This window comes from Globicephala melas, chromosome 6 (genome assembly GCF_963455315.2).
Source record: "Globicephala melas chromosome 6, mGloMel1.2, whole genome shotgun sequence".
Classification (NCBI taxonomy): Eukaryota; Metazoa; Chordata; class Mammalia; order Artiodactyla; family Delphinidae; genus Globicephala; species Globicephala melas.
In genome coordinates, this window is record NC_083319.1 from 16,472,112 (window position 1) to 16,496,424 (window position 24,313).

At 37.7% G+C, this 24,313-nt stretch overlaps 1 long non-coding RNA gene across 1 annotated transcript; it reads left to right on the plus strand.

Moving 5' to 3' along the window:
* Nucleotides 1-842: 842 nt before the first annotated feature.
* Nucleotides 843-23,798, plus strand: LOC132597395 (uncharacterized). The gene is made up of 3 exons (XR_009564169.1): nt 843-932; nt 1,201-1,289; nt 23,428-23,798. It is a non-coding gene; the product is annotated as an uncharacterized lncRNA (long non-coding RNA).
* Nucleotides 23,799-24,313: the final 515 nt, after the last annotated feature.

Sequence of the window (24,313 nt, forward strand, 5' to 3'; positions counted from 1 at the left end):
ACTATACACTAACCACTTTTTTTGCATAGTATAACTTCCTTGTTCTCGCTTCCTTCTGCTGTAAAAGTCATTCATTTTGTACAGCTCCTCGAAGCTCCTTCCTCTCTTCTAGACTGGATGCTGCCCAATGTGAATTTATTTTTGCTCAGATAAACTCTTAGAACTTTGAACATGTCTCAGTTTATCTTTTAACACTACAATGCAATATAATGTTTTCATTAGTTGAGTACACATTTGCTCCAAAGCCCGATAAAGAACTCTAGTAAGCTGAACATTATTAGTGCAATTTTGCATCAGAGTCAACCAACATTTTGTGGTCTCCACCATAGCTAATTCTTTTTGCATGGTTTTCCATTAATTCTCACAACAACATTGTGAATTGGGCATTATTAACATTTCACCACTGATGCAACAGTATCTCAGAGACGTAAAAACATCTTGCTTAAGATCACCAGCATGTAAGTTGTAGGGCCAGGATCCCAAACCAGATCTCTAGGATCCTTCTTTGTTATATTTTTATTTTTTGTAGATTAGGGCATCCTAGAGATTTGAAGAGACTCATCAGAGCCTAAATGGGTGGGTCACAGATGTTCCAACTTCTTCCCCACAGTCCATGCCACCTGGCACCACCTGGTCCTATGATCCACTGCCAGGTGGAAAGGCCACCTCATTCCATAACAATCAGAGCCTGGAATGAAAGCAGTGAAGTAGACAGCTGCCCTTTCCTGTGTTCTGTTTTCATTGCAATTGCTGCTGAGATAATCAGATGTTCCTTCCAAGTGATAATTTTTGGTTTGTTTACACTGGCCATTTGAGGCCCAAGCTAGGTTGTGGTTGGCAAGATGTGAATTCAGCAGGGTAGCTGGTGACATCTTAGAGTGGGGAGGCAAAATCAGCACCAAGAGGTATTCACAGCCAGCAATGAGCAGCAGGTAAGGTTCAGATTTTTCTAATATTCAAGAGGAGAAGGAAAGTCCCAGATCTCAGGCATTTACTCTGAAAATTTCAAGTTCTATTATCAAGACCAGAAGGACCACCAGTTGTAGGCTCAGAAAACCCGAGAGCACCTCCCTTACCCTCTCTTGGTCTTCTCTTATCTGTAAGAGAAAGCTAATGAATAATTTTGCTATAATCATTAAACTAGAAAGTGTATTCATCTATTTGAAATATAGATATTTATTGAGTGTTTCTATGTATCAGGCACTGGGCTAGTTGCAGCAGAGACAATGGAGAATAAGACAAACATGGTAGTTATTCACCCAGAGGTCAGAGTTCTCTGAACATCACAGGTAAGGAACAATGGTTATTTGCACTATAATGTGATAGTAGACAGTACTATTAAAATTCTCCTTGAAACTCTTTTCATTCTGCTTCTAGGATGCTATGATCACAGTTTCTCCTATTTCATTGATCTCTTCATATTTCCAAACACAAAAGACCTTTAAAATGGCCTAAAAAGTCCTACAAGGTCTGGCTCTATTATCTCTCATTGCTCTCCTCTTCACTGGGTTCACTCTGGTCTCGTGATTGAATACTGCTAAGCAGGCTCCCCTGCCTCAGGTTTAATGTGCTTTCTTGTCTTCTGCTAGAAATGCTCTCACTCTAAGAATCTGCATGGAATCATCTTTGTCCCTCAGCTTTGTGCTCTACTTTCACTTTTTCAGCATGTCCTTCCCCAACCACGCTACTTAAAAGTGCAACTCTCTTCCCACAGTCACCACACATCCCTTGCATTATTCTTCCCCCAGTCAGTTATCACCACATGAGACACTTTATGTAACATAATAAACAATTATATGGTAAACTAATAACTATAAATTCATGCTCAATAAGGAGAGGGGTCTTCACCTGATTTCATTCAAGGCTGTATCTCCAAATACAGGTATAGGCCCTGGCATATAGTAGGTGTTTGATAAATATTTATCAAATGCAGATATGGATGGGTGAATGAATGAAAGAATGAGTATAGTGTTTAACAGGAGGACCAAAACTTGTCTTGGATTATTAGGGATTTTAAGGTTTTTGTTTAGCTGTAAAAAAAAGTTATGTAGCTTTTATAGTATTTAATAACCTCAATTATAATTACAATTATTATTACCATTAGTAGAGTTATTAGTAGGTTGATGTGGAATCTGCTTTAAGTAAGTAAATTGAATCAATTTCATGCTGACTGCATTTCCTTTCCCCCCTCAATCATGGTACCAATCATTCAGTGTGATAAAATGAATTTCCTCCATGGAGAAAAATACCTTTTTCTCTCTAATGTACACTGTGCACACCAAGTGGGGCTCTCAAATACATTTGACAATACAATTAAAATATGTGGTGTCCTAATAGGGATCATTAAAGCTAGGAGAAGTTTATTAACATTGCATATATTGTAGATTTTGCCATGTACCTTTTGAAAAAAGATGTGTTATACATTTGATTAGACTCAGAAAAGCCACACAACAGAGGTTAATCTTGTTTTGCATCCATCTCATTCATTCTAAGGACAGTTCCAAAACATATTACGTATATTTAATAAGCTGTACAATGCCCTTGTGAACTGGGCACAGACCTTAACCTTATTGCACAAGAAAAGGTAGTGGTTTGTTGTGGAAACCAAATGACCAAGTTGGGAATGAAACTGAGATCCAAAATTGCCATGGAAGCATTATTGTACACCTCCTGGAAATTCTGCTTTCATTTTCAACAATGCACAAGTCAGTTGGAGGGATGATGGGTTTCTCTTTGTGATACATATTTGTGTCTCACTGTTATGCCTTTTAAATTATCATGGGACACCAATCTGGTATGCTTGCCCAATAAAGAATCATTGTGACTTAGTATAGGGGCATCAGTAATGGAGAAATGATTAATAGATTTTACTTCAGTTCTGTATTACAGCCAAAATCTTCTGAATAATCCATTTATAACTTCCTCATTCTACACCTGTAGGCATCCAAAAGGAGAAAAAATAAACAGAAATCAAAGGCTCAGTTAAACATTACCACTGAGTAGAAATATCACTTAGAATACACAGCCCTTCAGCCTTGAAAATTTTCTGTTGAAATCTACTAATTTGACTTGCCAGGTGATCATGAACAATTCTGATTTTCTTTTATCTTCTCTTTTTATTGAAGTATAATTGACCTATAACATCATGTTAGTTCCAGGTGCACAATAGAGTGAATTGATATTTCTGTATCTTACAAAATGACCATCATGCCAAGTCTAGTTACCATCTGTCACCATACAAAGAAAGTTATGACAATATTACTGACTTCATTCCCCATACTGTGCATTTCATTCACATTACTCATTTATTTTATAACTGGAAGTTTGTACCCACCTATTTTATTTTTTAGTCCTAATAGTGTTTTGGTGGCGTCTTTAGGATTTTATATGTAGTATCATGACATCTGCAAACAATGACAGATTTACTCCTTCCTTTCCAATTTGGATTATTTTTATTTCTTTTTCTTGCTTAACTGATGTGGCTAGAACATCCAATACTGTGTTGAAATAAAGTGGCAAGAGTAGGCATCCTTGTCTCATTCCTGATCTTAAAGGAAATGCTTTTAGCTTTCACCACTGAGTATGATGTTAGCTGTGGGTTTGTCATATATGGTCTTCATTATGTTGAAGTATGTTCCCTCTGTACCCACTTTATTGAGACTTTTAACCATAAATGGATGTTAATTTTTACTCAAAATGATGTGTTAAAACAGTATTCCAGAACATTATTCTTCATAAGTATCATCCCTTTTCATAGTTATCATACAAAATATAGTGATCCATGGACAGGTCTAGCGTGTCTATCCAGTCAAATTATAACTATAAGGAGAAATCCCAGAATGAGGGTTAGAGTTAAACCATGACCCAGGAAGGGAGGTTCTTGGAGAACACACCTCTGCTAATTTTTATGTGTGTATGTGTATGTGTGTTTTTGTGTATGTGGGTACATATATGTGTGTGTGTATATATATATATACACACACATATATGTTTTTATTCTGAGATTAGTTTTTGTGATTTAAGCCTTCATTAACAATATTAAATGCTATTTTTAAAAATACTAGCTTATATTTTCAAAGTATTTTAAAGCTCTAACATACTAAATTTAAATAATAGTTAATATTAATGTTTACTATTAATGGCTAATCTTAAAAAAAACACATAGGAATGTGTGTAAAAGAATATCTGTAAAGGAATATTCCAGTCCATTTTTTAAAACCTAGAGAGCACTTGTAACATATTTAAGTAATCACTGAACTACGCTCAATGGATTAGATGTGGCAGTAAATGTCTCAGTAATTCAATTCTGGCAGTTTACTATCATCATCACTCTTGGACCTATTGTGATCTCAGTTCTTTGGGGGTAGTAATACTACAGAGTTCCTTGTCCTCAGCTTCTGCAGAGTGGGAGGAGAGAGAAGGTTGGAAAAGTCTACTATTTCAAATGCCTACAGAACATGTACCTTCATATTTATGGGGAAATCAGTAGTCTCAAGCCCCTACATGGTTATTACTTTTTGGACTTTTTTTGGTTTTTTGTGGTACGCGGGCCTCTCACTGCTGTGGCCTCTCCCGCTGCGGAGCACAGGCTCCGGACACGCAGGCTCAGCAGCCATGGCTCACGGGCCCAGCTGCTCTGCGGCATGTGGAATCTTCCTGGACTGGGGCACGAACCCGTGTCCCCTGCATCGGCAGGCAGACTCTCAACCATTGCGCCACCCGGGAAGCCCTACTTTTAGGACTTTAACAACTACAACTTCCTGCCTCATCCAGTCCACTCAAGTCACCTGGACTCTTGATGTTATGCATCAAAAATAACAAGTACACTTCTGCTTCAAGACCTTTCTTGCTCAGATTGCCAATACTAACTTCAGTCGGCTCCCATGTCACCTTGTTAAGGAAATGTGCCCTGATCACCACCACCAACTGCTACCCCTAGGCCTCCCTTTCCCTTTCCTTTATTTTATTAGTCTCTATAGAACTTACACCCACCCAACGTATGATATATGACCTCTACTATTTGCTTACTGACCACTGTACCCTACTATAATGGTAGGCATCACAAAGTCAGGGGAATTTTCTGTTTTATTTACTATTTACTGTTTTTGTAGTTTACTGTTATGTGCACAGAGCCTCTAACAGTGTCTGGCACATAGTAGGTGTTCTTTGATATCTGTTAAATGAAATGATGCATATAAATAAATAAACCAGTGTGATAAGTTCAGGTGATGATATGTGCTCTAAAGAAATAAATGAACAGTGGTATAAAAAAACAATTGGGCATTATTTAGACAAGGCGCTAAGGAAAAGTTTTTCAGAGCATTTGAGATAAGACCTGAAATGATGACAAGGAGCAATCCTTGGAAGAAATAGGAACAGAACATTCCACACAGAAGAAGAGAGTCTGCTGAGAACCTAAGTGGGGAGGGAGTGAGCTCAAATTGTTTGAGGGGCAGAAAGAAGGCCAGGGTGGCTTATGTGTAGAGAATAGTAGAAGAACAGAATGAGTAGAAGATAAGGGTGGACAGGAAGACAGGAGCCAGACAGTGTAGGACCCCATGAACCATGGTAAGAAGATGAATTTGATTTTCAGTGTAGTGGGAAGGTTTTATAATACCTATATGTGTAGGCAAATCATGGAAGTTGTATGATATTGCAGCAATGGAGATGAAAATAAAAATAATAATAAAGCTTCCCCTCATTTAAAACTAAAATTGCCTTTTAAAATTCAGGACCAACCAAGCAAAACAATTTTATCAGGCTTAACGTTTTGGGTTTAAAAGAATGATATTTACTTACACAGATATACTAATACTGAATAATCTTCAAACCACCTGACCCGCTTTTTTACAGACTTACTCAGAAGAGTGTTGCCTACCAATCCCACTTGAATATCAGTGTATTTTAATTTTTCTCATACTTAAGAGATTCTAGTCAGCTTCCTTTACGAAACTGAAAAACTTCACTGTTCATCATATTCACTGTTCTACAGTTTCAGGCTGTTTTTTTTTTTTTTTTTTTTCCACTTTGCATGAAAAATATGGCCAACATGCTCATCTAATTTACTCTACTACTGAGGAATTTTCAGAACCAATTAAATGTTTACACTGTTCAAAATTAGATGATTAAAACTAATAATGTTAAGATTCCTTCAGTGAAGAAAATAATGCTAAAACAAACAAACAAAAAGCCTTGAAACCCAGCAGAAGGTACTTATGGAGACATCCGTACCTTGGTAAATAAACACTAAAGTGTCAGGAGTATAGAGAAAATTAGAAGAATTGGATTCCTTTGAAAATAGCACAGAGTTCCTGATACTGTTATTTTTTGTTTTATTTATTTATTTATTTTAGGTTTTTTTGTTTAACATCTTTTTTGGAGTATAATTGCTTTACAGTGTTGTGTCAGTTTCTGCTGTATAACAAAGTGAATCAGCTATATGCATATGTATATCCCCATACCCCCTCCCTCTCTCTTGCATCTCCCTCCCACCCTCCTTATCCCACCCCTCTAGGTGGTCGCACCGAGCTGATCTCCCTGTGCCATGCAGCTGCTTCCCACTAGCTAGCTATTTTACATTTGGTAGTGTATATACGTCAATGCTACTCTCTCACTTCGTCCCAGCTTACCCTTCTCCCTCCCCATGTCCTCAAGTCCACTCTCTATGTCTGTGTCCTTATTCCTGTCCTGCCCCTAGGTTCATCAGAAACTTTTTTTTTTTAGATTCCATATATATGTGTTAACATACAGTATTTGTTTTTCTCTTTCTGACTTACTTCACTCTGTATGACAGACTCTAGGTCCATCCACCTCACTACAAATAACTCAATTTCGTTTCTTTTTACGGCTGAGTAATATTCCATTGTATAAATGTGTCACATCTTCTTTATCCATTCATCTGTCGATGGACACTTAGGTTGCTTCTATGTCCTGGCTATTGTAAATAGTGCTGCAATGAACGTTGTAGTACATGCTGATACTGTTATTTTTAAGAAGTTGGAAGCCAACAATCCTAGTGAGTGAAAATGACTGAGATTAGGTGTGTGAGTGTGCCATGTGTATGTAACACCTTCCCTTATTTCTTTCATTACTGCCCATTAATCCATGTGTAGATACTACCTATGAGGTCACTCAACCTATGACCAACAATATAGACCTATTCTATATCTTTGGCACTTCATACCTTACCAAAATCCATCACATATACCATCTTGCCTAACATGAGAACTAAGTGGTTTTGTTCTTATTAGCAACAGAAAATTCCCATGAATAATTGTGGGAAAGAGAAAAAATAAAGTTGCTACCAAAGGGTAAGCCTATAACACACTTAGGGCCCACATCTTGGTCTCTAATATAATCCACCAACCAACAAAACAAACATACAAACAAACAAAACAACACGACTCTTGGAGAAGAGGCTGATTCTTTGGCTCAGGCATGATTTATACAAGGTGAGCCTGAAGCATCTTGTAATGGTAGCAAGTAAAAAAGGGCTCCATATATTTTTCACCAGCAGTTAGTTGGTTGGAACCACAGATGTGGGATACAGAGGGCTGACTGTATTTCAAAGGGACACAAGAGCCAACCGAAAGGGCCCCCACTGGTTAAAGCTGGAAAACATTTAGCAACAAAATAAACAAAGTCATATCGGATCACAACCCCAAGTGTAAAATGAATATTCATGAGTCAACAGTGGTACAAATAAAGATTGAATACATAGATTAATGGGAGAAAAAAGGCAGGCCTTCCATGCAGAAGAATGTTAAATAACTTATGTAGACCCTCTGTCATCCTAGCTCCCTCCACATTAAGTGTGTACTGCACGTAGCAGACTTCCTTGGAAAGGGAAAGATTGGAACTTGCCAGAGGAGAGACCTGGCAAACTTGACCTCAGCTGGTTGATCAGGATCAACATCAGTAATGATTTATGTTGAGAGCATGTCCCTTTGATATGTTATGATAAAAATGGCACTGTACCTCTACGATCTTGCTCCCCCAAACATATATCTCCATCTAATCCTGAGAAAAACATCAGAGAAATCCAAATTGAGAGACATCCTACAAAATACTTGATCAGTTCTCCTCAAATCTGTCAAGGTCAAAGTGGTCTTAGCTTGGATTGCCATAACAAAATTCTATAACATGAGTGCCTTAAAAACAGACAATAGTTTTCTCACTGTTCTGCAGGCTAAAAGTCTGCAATCAGGGTACCAGCATGGTTGAGTTCTGGTGAGATTCTCTTTCTGGCTTGCAGACAGTCGCCTTCTCACTGATTCCCATGAGGGCGGGGTGGGGGGTGGTGAGAGAGAGAGAACGCAAACTCTCCGGCATCTCTTCTTTTGAGAACACTAATTCTATCATGAGGGCCCCACATTCCTGACCTCATCTAAACCAAATTACCTCCCAAAGGCCCTATCCAAATATCAACACACTGGGTGCCAGGGCTTCACCATATCAATTTTGAGAGAGACATAATTAATTCAGTTCATAGTAGTCATTGAAAAGAAGAAAAAACCGGATAAACTGTGATAGGCAAGAGGAACCTAAGGAGGTATGATGACTAAATGTACTGTAGTACCTTGGATGGGATCCTGGAACAGGAAAAGGAAATTAGGTAAAAACTAAGGAAATCTAATGTATGAACAGTAGTTGATAACAATGTATAAATATCAGTTCATCGATTATTACAAATGTACCATACTAATGAAAAATGTTATTAATAGGAGAAACTGGCTGTGGGGTGTATAAGACTCTGTGGGGTGTGGACTCTCTCTGTAAATTTTTTGTAATTCTAAAACTCTTCTAAAAAATAAAGCTTATCTTTTAAAGTACAAAATTAGAAGGTCATTTTAAAAGCCCAAACCAGGATATGCTAGTTAACTGCAGATCCTCTTCTCATTACAAACCATAATCCCTTTTAAATATCCTGTCTAATCTATCTGCTTTGAGACCATTAGGTGGCAGAGGTCTCTACAGGTTAATTAAGTTGTTGTCATGTGTGTGTTTTTAAGCATTTGCATTTGCACGCTATGTACTCTTTCTATATTTTTATTCTGTTTGGCCATTTCAACCTTTGCCCTCCATTTTACCATTACAAAGTGCTGGTTAAATGGGAAAAGTCCAATTGGCCCTTTCTGCAGCCCTTATTATTAGGTAGACCTGGTACTGTATAATCTTTATCACTGTGCAGCCATCGGCTAATTAATCTGTGTAATATTCTTCTGACAGGACTATTCAAGTCACTTTTTTTACAGCATAGAAAACGAAAAGCTAAGTGACTTTTCCAACCCTTCCTTGCAAGTTCATTAGGATGTTAACTAAATTCTTAATCCAAAAGTTCTAACATAGGCAAAAGAGGATGCTGGACTTAGAGGAAAATATTCTAGGTCATCCCCTTCAAACATTTACAGTTTTTCCCTCAATGTATTTGATGGGTCATTCCAGGCTCTCTTGGAATATTTCCAATACTGAAGAACTGGCTGTCTCATAAGGTAGCTCAAGAGAGAGGTCACTAAAAATGGAAATAGAACTTGCTGTCACTGTCATTACTGCTGTTATTAGGCAGCACTTCTTGGTACTGACCTGAAATATGCTTCCCCTTTTACTTCAGTTCTGTGGATCTAGTTGTGCTGCTCAGAGCAATACAACATTAAGTCTACTTTTGAGGTAGTTGGAGGTTGCAAGAGGACCTTCGTCTATAAAGAAGACAGTGAGAGTCTAACTCCACCTCTGAAGTCATCAGAAGATAAAGATAATTTAAGAAAAAAGAATTTAAATCACTGATTAAAGAACAACACCAGGAAACAGTAATACAAAATAACTAATACTCAGACATATGCTTCTAAATTACCGAATTTGAAGATATTCTTTGTAGTTGCGTTTGTCACACCAGTGAATCAAAGGTGATCTGGCTCTATATCAATAGAGGAGTGGCTGAATAAATTACACATTTCCCTAGAATATCTCAGGAACGACACACTCAAAACAGATAACTGTGACTTGATTGCCTCCTTCTAGGGAAGGGAAGGAAATCATTAAAGACAGATGGAAAGAGGCTTGAATTTCATGGTATACCCTTTGTTCTCATTAGATTTTATACTTTTGCATGCCTTAAATATTTTTAAATTGCTTACTTCATTTAAAAATTAACTGGGAATTTATGCAATATATAGACAATAGGTAAATGTTTGGAAATGTACACAATTATGAAGAGAGAAAAATATCCTGCATTAATGCATGATTTAAAATCTTGGCTGTTGACCATATTTTGATAATTTACATCTAAGTCTTCTGGATATATTTTAAGTAACTTAACTCATGCTATATATTTTAATTTTACCCTAATTTATTGGCTTAGCATCCATCTTATGTACATGCATTTTTTTCACTTCACTACAAAATCATTATCAGTATATATTTTTTTAAATTTATTTTTGGCTGCGTTGGGTCTTTGTTGCTGCGTGTGGGCTTCCTCTAGTTGAGTCAAGCGGGGGCTACTCTTCTTTGCGGTGAGCGGGCTTCTCATTGCGGTGGCTTCTCTTGTTGCGGAACACAGGCTCTAGGTGCACGGGCTTCAGTAGTTGTGGCTTGTGGGCTCTAGAGTGCAGGCTCAGTAGTTGTGGTGCACGGGCTTAGTTGCTCTGCGATATGTGGGATCTTCTCGGACCAGGGCTCGAACTCATGTCCCCTGCATTGGCAGGCGGATTCTTAACCACTGCACCACAGGGAACTCCCTAAAATTATTATAAGTATTTTAATGGGTACCTGATATTTCAAAAGAATGTGTGACCAATAAATTAATATTTTATTCTTTATAGAATTGGCTCCATAATGCTTTATTTATTCTAAATACTTTGTCCTCATTTCAACAATCTTCACAGCATCTTCACCAGGAGCAGACTCCATCTCAAGGAACCACTTTCTTTGCTCATCTACAAGAAGCAACTCTTCATTCGTGAAATTTTATCATGAGATTGCAGCAATTCAGTCACATCTTCAGGCTTCACTTCTAATTCTAGTTTTGCTGCTATTTCCACCACATCTGTGGTTACTTTCTAACTAGAGTCTTGAACTCCTCAAAGTCATCCATGAAGGTTGGAGTCAACTTCTTCCAAACTCCTGTTAATGTTGATATTTTGACATCTTCCCATGAATCATGAATGTTCTTAATGGCATTTAGAATGGTGAATCCTTTCCAGAAGGTTTTCAGTTAATTTTGTGCAGATCCATCAGAGGAATCACTATCTATGGCAGCTGTAGCATTACAAAATGTATTTCTTAAATAAAAGAATTGAATGTCGAGATTACTCCTTGATCCATGTGCTGCAGAATGGATGTTGTGTTAGCAGGTATAAAAATAACATTAATCTCATTGTACATCTTCATCAGAGTTCTTGGGTGACCAGGTGCGCTGCCAATGAACACCAATAGTTTGAAAGGAATCTTCTTTTCTGAGCATAGCTCTCAACAGTAGGCTTAAAATACTCTATAAACCATGCTGTAAATAGATGTGCTGTCATTCAGGCTTTGATTCTCCACTTATAGAGCACAGGCAGAGTAGTAGGTTTAGCATAGTTCTTAAGGGCCCTAGGATTTTTGAAATGGCAACTGAACACTGACTTCAAATCACCAGCTGCATTAACCCGTAACAAGAGAGTCAGCTTCTCCTTTGAAGCTTTGAAGCCAGGCACTGACTTTTCCTCTCTAGCTATGAAAGTCCTAAATGGCACCCTCTTCCGATATAAGGCTGTTTCATCTACATTTAAAATCTGTTCTTTAGTGTAGCCACCTTTATCATTATCTTAGCTAGGTCTTCTGGATAACTTGCTGCAGCTTCTGCATCAGCACCTGCTTCTTCACCTTGCATTTTTATGTTATGGAGACAGCTTCTTTACTTTAGCTTCATGAGCCAACCTCTGCTAGCTTGAAGCTTTTGTTCTGCAGCTTCTTCAGATCTCTCAGCCTTCACAGAATTGAAGAGAGATTGGGCCTTCCTCTACATTAGGTTTTGTCTTAAGGGAATGTTGTGGCTGGCATGATCCTCTGTTAAGACCACTTAAACTTTCTCCATATCAGCAAGAAGGCTGTTTTGTTTTCTTATCATTTGTGTGTTCACTACCACAGCACTTTTAATTTCCTTCAAGAACTTTTCCTTTGCATTCACCCCTTGTCTAACTGTTTGGTGTAAGAGGCCTACCTTTTGGCCTATCTCAGCTTTTGATATGCCTTCTTCACTGACCCTAATTATTTATAGCTTTAGATTTAAGGTGAGAGATGTGTGACTCTTCCTTTCACTTGAACACTTAGAGGCCGTTGTAGGGTTATTAATTGGCCTAATCTTAATATTGTTTTGTCTCAGGGAATAGGGAGGTCAGAAGAGAGAGAGAGACGGCTGAATGTCCAGTCAGTGGAGCAGTCAGAGCACACAAAACATTTATCAATTAAGTTCACAGTCTTATGTGGGTGTGTGTCAAGGCACCCCTAAACAATTACAAAAGTAACGTCAAAGATCACAGATCACCATAACAAAGGTAATAGTAATAAAAATGTTTGAAATATTGCGAGAATTACCAAAATGCAGAGACATGAAGTGAGCAAATGCTGTTGGAAAAGTGATGCCAACAGACTTGCTTGATGCAGGGCTGCCACACACCTTCAATTTGTAAAACAACAGCATATCTGCAAAGCGCAGTAGAGCAAAGCACAATACAAGGTATGCCTTTACTTGCTGCACTTATATTTTCTTTTCTTATTGAAAAATGTAGCCATGGTCTTCCTCCTTTTCTTTTGTGAAATGGCTCCTGGGTCCTTTCCTGTAGATTTATTTTAGTTTAACAACTCTCCCATTTCTTCATTTGTTATTTGTAACAAAAATCTTAAAACCTAAAATGTCCTTGGTATCCTGAAACGGCTGCATCATTCTTCTAAAACCATTTCTATTTCTCCTCTTCAATGTTATTAACCTGAAAACATAATCTATGAGAGTGACTTGTGTAGCAGTTAAATTAGTTCTCTTTTCTTAAAAGTCACTTTGCCAACTGCCAGGGCATATGCATCTCTGAAGTCTTTATTGCACTTCCTGCCATGACTCGTCCATCCCTCTCATAAAAGGCTTTCAGCACCCATCTTCAGGTGGAGTCATTAAGACAATCATTTCGACCAGCCAGCCCATCTCCTCTACCCAGAATCTCATCTGCTACTGGGTTGCTGGCTCCCTCAGACCTGTTAAACATTTCCCAGGTTTTATTAGAACTAATTGCTTTCACACTAACCGGACTGGCTCACCTCTTGATCTTTACCTCCCAGGATACATAATACCAATATGTTCTCTACTCCTCTGACTCTTACTTATTAATGAATAGATAGAAGCTAGAGATGATAGGAAGTCCCAGTGCTGTGCTTCTCTTTGTGAGACTCTGATGAATCTCCTAACTGGACTTGGCACGCTAGAATTATCACCATATCCCAGTGCTGCCTTTCTCATTGGATGCAGGTGGCATTAGCAGATAGTGTCTCTTATCTAGGCTCTTCTCTGGGCTTCATTACATTTAAACTTTCTCCAAGAAAACAGAACACACTGAGGGAAGAAATAAATGTAAAACCTGATAAATCTTGTACTTAAGACTTTTTGTTGGTTTGTTTGGAGATGGTACATTTCCTTTTTAAACTTGACCCTAGGTTTCATATCAGAGCTAAGAGAGCCATGATTTGATGTCACATTTTTATTTCTGAGAGAGGGTAGTAAAAGGGATCAGAGCATGTCTCCCTATTTCAAAAAGTCTGCAGAGGAAGGCAGTTCCCCTCTGATGTCCACACCCAAAAATCAAAAGGGATCTACTGAAATATCACATAAATCCACGGAAAAAAAAGGACTCTTGGAAAAAAAAAATACACTCCTGTTTTATTTTTTTAATTGAAGTATAGTTAATTTGCAATGTTGTGTCAGTTTCAGGTGTACAGCAAAGTAATTTAGTAATATATATATGTGTGTATATATATGCACATGTATTTTTTCCAGATTCTTTTCCATTATAGGTTTTTACAAGATATTGAGTAGAGTTCCCTGTGCTATAGAGTAGGTCCTTGTTTACCTATTTTATATATAGTAGTGTGTATATGTTAATCCCGAACTCCTAATTTATCTCGCTCCACCTGCACTATCCCCTTTGGTAACCGTAAGTTTGTTTTCTATGTCCATGAGTAAAAGACTTCTGTTTGTTTGGTCAGAGGAATGATACTGTCTAGAAAATATGAGTGTTTAGTTCATCACATTTATTAAGACATGTAGACAGAGTAGAACATTTGACTGATTTTTTTCTGTTTTATTGTTGTTTCCTGAACTTTCCATATCAAAGTCATTCAAAGAATCTAAACCAACGTGTCACAACTAGAGAGAGAAAAACCACACTCCAAAACTAGAGAGAAGCCCGTGCACTGTAACAAGACATCCACATGCCTCAATGAAGATCCCACCTGCTGCAACTAAGACCCGACACAGCCAAAAAAATAGAGTCAGAATCAAGATCTATGTCACTTAAATCTTTCCCTTATGTTCATTTTATACTCTTCTGGTATTTATTTGAATTCTTTATTTCCACTTTCTTAGTTTAGAAACATATTGATAATTTTGTCCTCATGACCATCTCCTATTAAATTTTCAAATTAAATACTCATTAAATGTGCTTAATTTTAAGTAGGTCCCAATTCTTCCCATAGCTGCAGCCCCTTAGCCTCAAACAAAGAAGTTTTTAAGAAGCCCTGTCCCTATTCTTAACTCTACTTCTAAATTTTCTGGGTCTTTATTTCTTTATTTGTCTGTTAATGAGGTTGAATCTTTACATCATTTAAGGAAATACCTATCACTGTCACACACAAACCCAAAATATATGATGGATCAAACATTATAGAAATTTATTTCTTACCCAAATAACCTCAAAAATTGACTTTCCAAATCGATGGGCATCTCATAGATGCAATATCTTTCCATGTTGTACTTCTGTGATTGCCAATCATGCTTTCCAAAGATGTCTTGCTTATTTGCATGAAAGGGAATGGGAAAGAGCATGGAGGCTTACCCTTAAGAGGGTTTCATGGGCTCAGCCTAGAGTAGCACATGTCAATTCTTTTCATGTTCCACTGGCTAGTACTCAATGACACAAACACAAATAATGGAAGGAATGCTGGAAAACGTGTGCTCAGGAAGAAGAAATGTTTTGGTAAAGTGCTACAGTTACAGTGCCTATAAAAGTTCCACCTCCCTTCTCATATTCTGAAACTGTAGGATAAGTAGGACTGTATAAAATATTTGATAAGGTATAGGGCTTTATTTTGGATATCTACAAGACAATATTTTTAAATTTTTTCTTTACTATTTCTCTTTTTCTATTTTACTGTCCCTTAGATAGAACTCTCACCATTGGAATGACATACATAGACTAGTCCTATACTATTCAAAAGAGAATTCTTTGACCTGAATCAATTTCTCTTCCTGCATCCAGCTAGTCTGCTTCTATTATCACCCTCTTAGCTCCTATTTTTTGGTTGTGCTGTAGCTGACAAATCTTTGGGATTCTCATAATTTATTCTTAAACCCATTTCCTTTGGATTCTATGGATTTTAATTTTATAACTTTCCCTTCAGGCAGTTTCTAGCTCATTCTATTTTTTTTTTTCCTTAAAGTTCATCGAGCCAACAATACCTGATATGATTTCCAGTGACGATGTCAAACTTAATTATAGAACCATCATCGTGCCTTATCACTGCAACCTCCTTTAACGGCACTGATGGCACCAGTGTTTTACTGAAGACAAAGTCAAGAATAGCTCCTTGTCTTGTAAGCTTTAGTGTGAACTGTTCCCCAAACCAATTGTCTATGGCACTGTGGAATTAGTTCCACACACTATGCCCCAATATGACATTCATCATGTCCATTTTATTGCAGCCCATTGTTTCCTCAACATTTTGAATTTGCCACCACTTCTGGTTTGTTCATTTCCTTTGCCTTGTGGACGGTGATTTAGTGGAATAATACGCAACTGGGTTAGAACTCTAGCTCTGTGTCACTTACAGGATGTGTGACCTTCAAGATGTCATTTAACATTTATGAGACTCTGTTTTCTCATTTGCAGAACAAAAAAGGACAATTACACCTGCTCTGTGGTGCTAGTTTGACTATCATATGGGATTATACATGTAAAAAGGCCATCACATTTCCTGGAAATAAGAGGCATTGAATGATTTTTCTCTTTCTTCTCCTTGGTTGAAGAGGCCCATAAAACCAATATCATAGGTTCAATTTCTGTATGCCTTATGGCAGTACACCAAAATTAGATGTTATCAATGAAACCGGATTGAGTTATTCCAATATATTATTAGGTTTGGAAGGATTCTAATTTTGTGTAACCTCTTACCTACAACTGTATGCCAGGACTTTTTTTGTGAACTGTAAGGAACACAAAGGTAGGTCTAAAGGTCTATACTCAAAATGAGTTTATAATTTAGGAGGGAGAATTGGATGCCAGCCAATAATTATAAAAGGGAGGGCTTATTTCTGATAAGGGAGAAGCAAGTAGGGTTTCTTGGAGGATATTTTATTTAATTTCAGCCTTGATGAACTAGTAGAATTTTGGCAGGTGGGTATAGGAAATACTATATGCACAGTGTGTTTTTTTTTTTTTTTTTTTTTTTGGTGGTACGCGGGCCTCTCACTGTTGTGGCCTCTCCCATTGTGGAGCACAGGCTCCAGACGCAGACGCGCAGGCTCAGCGGCCATGGCCCATGGGCCCAGCTGCTCCGCGGCATGCGGGATCCTCACAGACTGGGGCACAAACCCGTGTCCCCCGCATCGGCAGGCAGACTCTCAACCACTGCGCCACCAGGGAAGCCCAGGGTGTTTAATTAAGGTTTAATTCAGGTGGGATTGTTTGAACCTCAAGTTGTATACTCTCGTGTGATAGGAAAAACCTTCAACATTGCCTCTGTTCTTCACCAGAAACTCCATTATAGGATAGATATAAAGGACAGAAATTTGCCATCCTTATTAAATTTTAACAATCAAAGTTTCAAAATTAATACTTTCACAGTGCACTCAGATCAGCCCTTCTCTGAAGGACATTTTTCACCCAAGAATGGAGTAGATCTGCTCCTTCCTTGTTACAGCAGTGCTTGGTCATAGTTATATATGCTCTATTTATGTATCTGTCCCCCCATGTGTTATGAATTCATTTATTATTTACTGAGTATCTACTCTGTGCCAGATATTTCTACAGGAACAAAAGAGACAGAGATTCCTGCCCTCATGAAGGGTACATTCTAATGTGTAGAGACAGACAATAAGCATAATGAATAAAATACATATACACATTATGCCACAAGGTAATATAACCTAGGAAATAAAGGAAAAGGAGAGGGAGATAAAGATACCAGAGAGAGTTTCAGTGGAGCAAACAGTCTGCAGTTTTTAAAGAAGGGCAACAGGGCAGGTATCCTTGAGGAGAACATTTCATTAGACTTCAGGAAGTGAGAGAATTACCCTTCCAAATATCACTGAAAAGAGAATTCTGGGCAAAGAGAACAAGTACAAAGCTCCTAAGTTATGACTATGCCTCGTGTGTTGCCAAACAGCTAAAAGGCCAGACAGCCTAGAGAAAAAATGAGCAAGGATAAAAGTAGTAGGAAGTGATAAAACATTATCTTGGGCAATAACATGGTGATGAAGGTGGGAAGAGTGAAAGGACCTTGTAGATGATAATATGGACTTTACTTTTACTGTGAATGAAGTGTGGAGCCAGGACAGCATTTTAAACAGTGAAGCTACACAGTATGACTTATATTCTTAAATAATTATTCCTACATTGTAGTGAAATTATATTGGTTGGGTGTGGCAAGAGAAGGCAAGTACAGCAGGCTAAGGCAGTAATCCAGGTGAGAGATGGTAGTGATGTGGTGATGCAAACCAGGATGGTAGAATGGATTTTGGACTTATTGTGATGGTAGAGCCAATGGGATTTGTGATATAGCTACTGAATGTGGTAGAGTAAAAAGAGAGGAAAGCCAAGGATAAATCCAAGGAAGAAAACCTTTCCAACTTAGATGGAAAAGCCTATGTGAATAACAGATTTGGAGGAAAAGATTAGTTCAGTTTTGGACTTTCAGTTTGCAATATCAATTCTATATTTAGTTGTACATACTGAGTAGGCAGATGGATAGATATATGGATCAGAGGGCAAGAGAAAAGTCTAAACTAAATATATAAATTTGGACGTCTTCAACAGCAAGACAGCATTTTAATCCAGGTGGCTACATGAGATCACCAAGAAAGTGGTGCTGATAAAGAAGAAAAGGTCAAGGAATGAGCCCTTAGATACTTGAACCATTAAAAGGTAGGAAAGAAGGAGAGGAACTGGTAAAATAAATTATGTAGCAGAAACCAGTGGAAAATTATGTAGTAGTAGCAAGAGGAAAATCAGCAGAGGGATATAGCAAGACAGGTAACAAGTGACAAGAAGCAGCAAAAGGGAGGAACTGGGTAAATACCTATGAAAGAACAGGTAGGCTGAGAACTGACCCCTGGCTTTGTTAACATGGAGGAGGTCTCTGGTGAACTTGCACAAACATCTTTAATAAAACCATGAAGGCAAAGACCACACTGGAGTGAGTTCAAGAGTAAACAGGAGGAGAGCTTCCCTGATGGCGCAGTGGCTGGGAGTCCGCCTGCCAATGCAGGGGACAAGGGTTCAAGCCCTGGTCTGGGAAGATCCCACATGCAGCGGAGCAACTAAGCCCGTGTGTCACAACTACTGAGCCTGTGCTCTAGAGCCCATGAGCCACAACTACTGAGCCCATGTGCCACAACTACTGAGCCCACGTGCTGCAACTACTGAAGCCAGCGTGCCTAGAGCTCCATAACAAGAGAAGCCACGACAAGGAGAAGCCTGCACACCGCAACGAAGAGTAGCCCCTGCTCGCCTCAACTAGAGAAAGCCTGCACACAGCGACGAAGACCCAATGCAGCCAAAAATAAGTAAAATTAAATCTTCAAAAAAAAAAAAAAGAGTAAATAGGAAGAGAGGGATCAAAGACAACAAGTCTCAGCACCTTCTTTTGAACATATTTTATCCTAAGGGAAACAAAGAAACAGGGCATAAGTTGAGTCTTCATTGTCACCTCACAGAATTTTCATCGCAGCTAGAACAATGCAGTCACTAACAAAATGGTTTTGGATGAAGGAATAAAGAAAACAGAGATGATGTTAACTAAATTCAACCTCTTTGGCTCTAGGAGAGTGTTTGGTTAATGCCTTCTCCTCAGCACCCACGTGCATTCAGATGTCCCAAACTATAAATCCCATTAAAAAAAAAAATAAAGCTGTCTGTTAAAAATATTAAAAGTAAGTTATTTTTATGCTGACACATAATTTTTAGATTCTCATTGAACCTCGAGTGCCTTGTACAGCTGCCTCTAACTGATCTCCTTCTGTCCATTTTCTTACTCCTCTAGTTCAGCTTGCAAAAGCTGCCTGATGAACCTTTTCCTAGGCCCTGCTTCACTTACAGCATCTCTGCGTTACCTCAAGAATAAACTTTATAGTTGTTGTCTCCATCCAGTGCTTCAGCCAAATGAAACGATGCTTCTCCCCCATCCCAGGAATACTCTGATTTCCCATCATCAAATTTTAACTCATTCTGTTCCCTCTTTTCTACTCCTTTTCTTTTAACAATCTAACTATCTCTAAATAATTCATTACAATGACCTCTCTCCATTAAGTCTCTCCTCATTCCACCAAGTTTTCAAAATGCCCAAACTCCCACAGAATTTTATGAGAACTTTTTGGGTGACCATTCTTGTCATTCTATTATATGTATTATAATTATACTGTATGCATTATATGTATTATATACTATATGTATTATATGTATTATGTACCATATTATATACTATATGTTTTATATGTACTATTTGTATTATGTATTATATGTATTATATACTATATATATTATAGTTATACTATATGTATATAGTTATTGGTATAGTTACTCATCCAGTCACTATTCATGTTTAAATATAAATAAGATACTGTTATTTAACTCATTTTTTCTCTAATTTTTTAAGGGCAGATTTAAAACTTAGGTTCATTATTAAAACCATGGTCATGGAATCCAGATTCTCACTCTATAACCAAATGTTTTCATCTCTTTTCTTTAACCTACAAAAATTAGACTACAGGAACAGAAAAAAAAAATTATGAATCTTTAGAATTATGATGCTATAAAATATTAATATAGTAACACTAATTATTAATAGTAATATACTACTTTATAGTTTAATAATATTACTATATGCTAGGTATTCTTCTAAACTCTTAAACTGCCAATGATCCTGACCTCCTGATACTAATGCACTTGTGTAGTTCCCTCCTGTACCGAATACGGTTGACCTTGTAACCAATGGGATATTGCAGAAATCACGTTGGATGGCATCTAACATGAGGTCTTTTTTTTTTGTGTGTGTGTGTGTGTGTGTGGTACGCGGGCCTCTCACTGTTGTGGCCTCTCCCGTTGCGGAGCACAGGCTCTGGACGCACAGGCTCAGCGGCCATGGCTCACGGGCCTAGCCGCTCCACGGCATGTGGGATCTTCCCGGATTGGGGCACGAACCCGTGTCCCCTGCATCGGCAGGCGGACTCTCAACGACTGCGCCACCAGGGAAGCCCTAACATGAGGTCTTAAAAGATGTTGGGACTTTGGCCTTGATCCCCTTTGGATCACTCACTCTGGGAGAAGCCAGCTGCCATAGCAAGGGGACGTTCAAGCAGCCTATGGAGGAGACTATGTAAGATGAAGTCAAGGCCTCCTGCCAATGGCCATTACCAATTTGCTGGCCATATGAGGGACCTACCTTGGAAGCAAATCCTTCAGCCCCAATCAAGATTTCAGATGACTGGAATTCCAGTCACCATATTGACTGCAACCTTGTGAGAGATTCTGTGACAGAAACACCCAGCCAGTTCTCTCCAATATTTCTCTTGCATGCAAACTGTAATAGATATTAAACGTTTACTGTTGTTTTAAGCCTTTATGTTTGGGGATAATTTGTTATACAAACATGGATAACTAATCCATCTGCTATTCCTTTGGCTCACTCTGTGACTTTGGGTAGATGGCATAACGTTAAACTTCTAAATTAACAAAAGGATTGAAACAGAGCATAACAATGAATCCTTGTACATTGAATGCTCTGTAATCATACATGTCCTACGTCACCATATATCAGGGAAAATAATTCAATATTCCCTGAGAATAGCCTTTGTCAATGACCATTCATTTACTCTGCAGTGACGTTTTGCCATGTCTAACTCACTGGTCTTTAATGGTTTTTGATATATTGCCCAATCCATCCATAAACCCACCCCCAGAATGTTATATGAGGCTGGCATAATGCTAACTCTTTAAACCACAGTGGAAGCAAATGCTAATTTATGCTGTCTTTTATTCCCTACATAATTTTGATTTCAATGCTCCATCTTGACCATATCAATATAATTTTGCTACTAGCAATTGAAAACAAAAAGCAAATGTTTCATTTCTCCTCTTGGCCAACTAAAGGGGAATGCTTACGGCTCTAGGCCTTGGTATGAATGGAAGGATTTATGATTGACTTTGTAGGAGAAATAATTTAATATATTGGAAAGCACTGGGTTTGAAAGTCTAGAGATCTGGTTGCTGGTTTCTACCCTGTCACTACCAACCTGAAAGTCTTTGGCTAGTTTTTTTTTGTTTTTTGTTTTTGTTTTGTGTGTATGTGTGGCAGACTAGAACAAGCTATTCCAACACTTTTAGTTTTTTGTTTGATTTTTTTAAGTTATCAACTAAAAGTGTTGGAATAGCTTGTTCTAGTCTGCCACACACATACAGTAATTGGGAACATACTGAGTTCTAAGTTAATTTACAGTACAAGCAGGTTCAATGGTAACAGCACGTTTATTAACACATAACTTGCAGTCCATAGCCCATAGTCAATGGAACAATGTAAGGCTTACTTCTAAATCTTTATGTATATGAATACAGAATAAAGGGCAGTGGAGTTGGATTCGAACATTGGGTACTAGTGGGATCAAAACGGACTCTTGATTTCATGACAGGAAGGCGATTTCAGAATAGCACAGGCAGAATTACCTAAGAACAGATATTTGGATTCCTAATCCAACTATCTGTTCAGCATCCAAATATCTGTTCAGCAAATATCTAATTCAGCAACCTCTTGGGTTAATATGGGAAGAAGAATTCTCTGATCATTTTAACTCAGAAAGAAAAAGGGGCCCATCGCACTAGCCATATCTGCCACAGACACAGGATCAGTCAGTGATAGGATGTGTAATAGGAATATGCCAGACCTAGACAGGAGACAAAGAGATTTAGGGATAAGTGGGCTCTTTGAGCTCCAATGTTTTCATTTTACAGATGAAGTGGTAGAGAGCCAGAAAAATTATGTGAACTGCTTAAAGTCATATAACAATTTAATCTCAGGGCTATTTCTAAAATTCAAGTCAGTTGACCCTCCCACCCACCTGCATTCAGTATGCTTTCTGCTTTGTGCCTCTATTTCCAATTAAGAAGGTAAAGAAGAAAATAGTAGAGAAAGGTATAACTTATATGATGGTTCACTATTGCAAGGTCAAATTTTATCCTTACCTCATACACTAACTGCAAAATAAACTTACATGGGGGAAAGGGTTAAATAAAAACACTGTAAAAGAAAGAATAGGCACAAATGAATCTGATTTTAGGAAAGGGAAGCACTTGCTAAGCAGAAAACCATAAATTACAAAGAAAAATGATAAATTTGACTACATGTGAATTTTAATATGCCATTTATCAAAAGTAATATAAATAAATTTAAGGTGAAATCAGAAAAAAATACACTAACCTTGATGGGTAAGGTCTTGGTGTTCTTAATTAAAAAAAGAAATACTTCATTCCAAAACACAAAATATGATAGAAAAAGGGCAAGGATCCTGAATAAACCAAACCTAAATGGTACAAACCATGAAAATATTCTGAGTCTCGCAAGTATGTAAATGTATAAAATTATATAAGATGTTACCATCTTCCTCTATCAAATCTGAAAATATTTAAAATTTAAAAATTGTCATTCTCAGTGTCAATGGAGCTATGGGACAATTAGAATTATTGTAATGTTAGTATATTGCATTATTTGTTCTGAACATTTCCTGCCATTTTCTACCTGTTCCATCTATATAGGGTCCCTGGCTGTACCCTTCTCTAGGGGAGGAGTATATTTTTCCCTTTGTTTTGGTGAGCTTGACCAGGTGACTTGCTTCAGCCAACGGTATGTGAGAAGTGGCCTGCACTTTATCTGAGCAGCAGCATTAAGAGGCATCATGTACTTGTACCATTGCTCTTTTCCCAGATGTCCCAGCATGCCCCAGATAGAGCTGCTGCTTCATCCTGGATTCCAGAATGAAGGAGACACATGGACAGGAGCCAAACTGATCCACAGCCAGTGGAAACTGTGAGCAAGAAATCAGCCTTGGTTGTTGAACCCACTGAAATCTGAAATGTAGATGTTGTTTTTACTGCAGCATAACCGAGCGAAAAATGTAGATGTTGTTTTTACTGCAGCATAACCGAGCGAAAGCTAATAAATATAGTAGGAATATAAACAGCACATTTATTAAAAAAACATTTTAGCAATATATATCAAGAGCTTTAAAATTAGCTGATACTATTGACTTAAAAATTCCCTTCAATGATTCTATGTGCCAAGAGGTTCATTACAATATAACCCTTGATGCTGAAAATTGGAAGCAAGCCAAATGTCCAAAATTAGGAGAATGATTAAATAAATCATGATAAATACATACTCTGGAATGTTATAGAGCCATTTAAATGGTATTTACAAGGAATATTTAATGGCATAAGAAAACAGTCTCTGTATAACATGAGGTGACAAAACAGTATACAGTTTGAAAATGTAGAATGATGCCAGATTTGTAATACACAAATGCGTATGAAAGAAGTTGAAAGGAAATATATCAAAAATTTTATGAGTGCTTATTACTTGATGGGTGAGAAAAAGAGTTATTTTATTCTCTTCTTTATGTAGCCCTGTATTTTAAAAATCATGAACAGTAAGTGTGCTTATTTTATAATCAGAATATATATGCATATAAATATATATTAAAAACCACCAGATTGACCTTATTTTGCACATTAGAGAATAAAATCTCAGACAGGTCGAGTAGGTCTTGGAAGAGCCAGATTAGAACCTGGTTCTATCTATGCTTTTAACTATT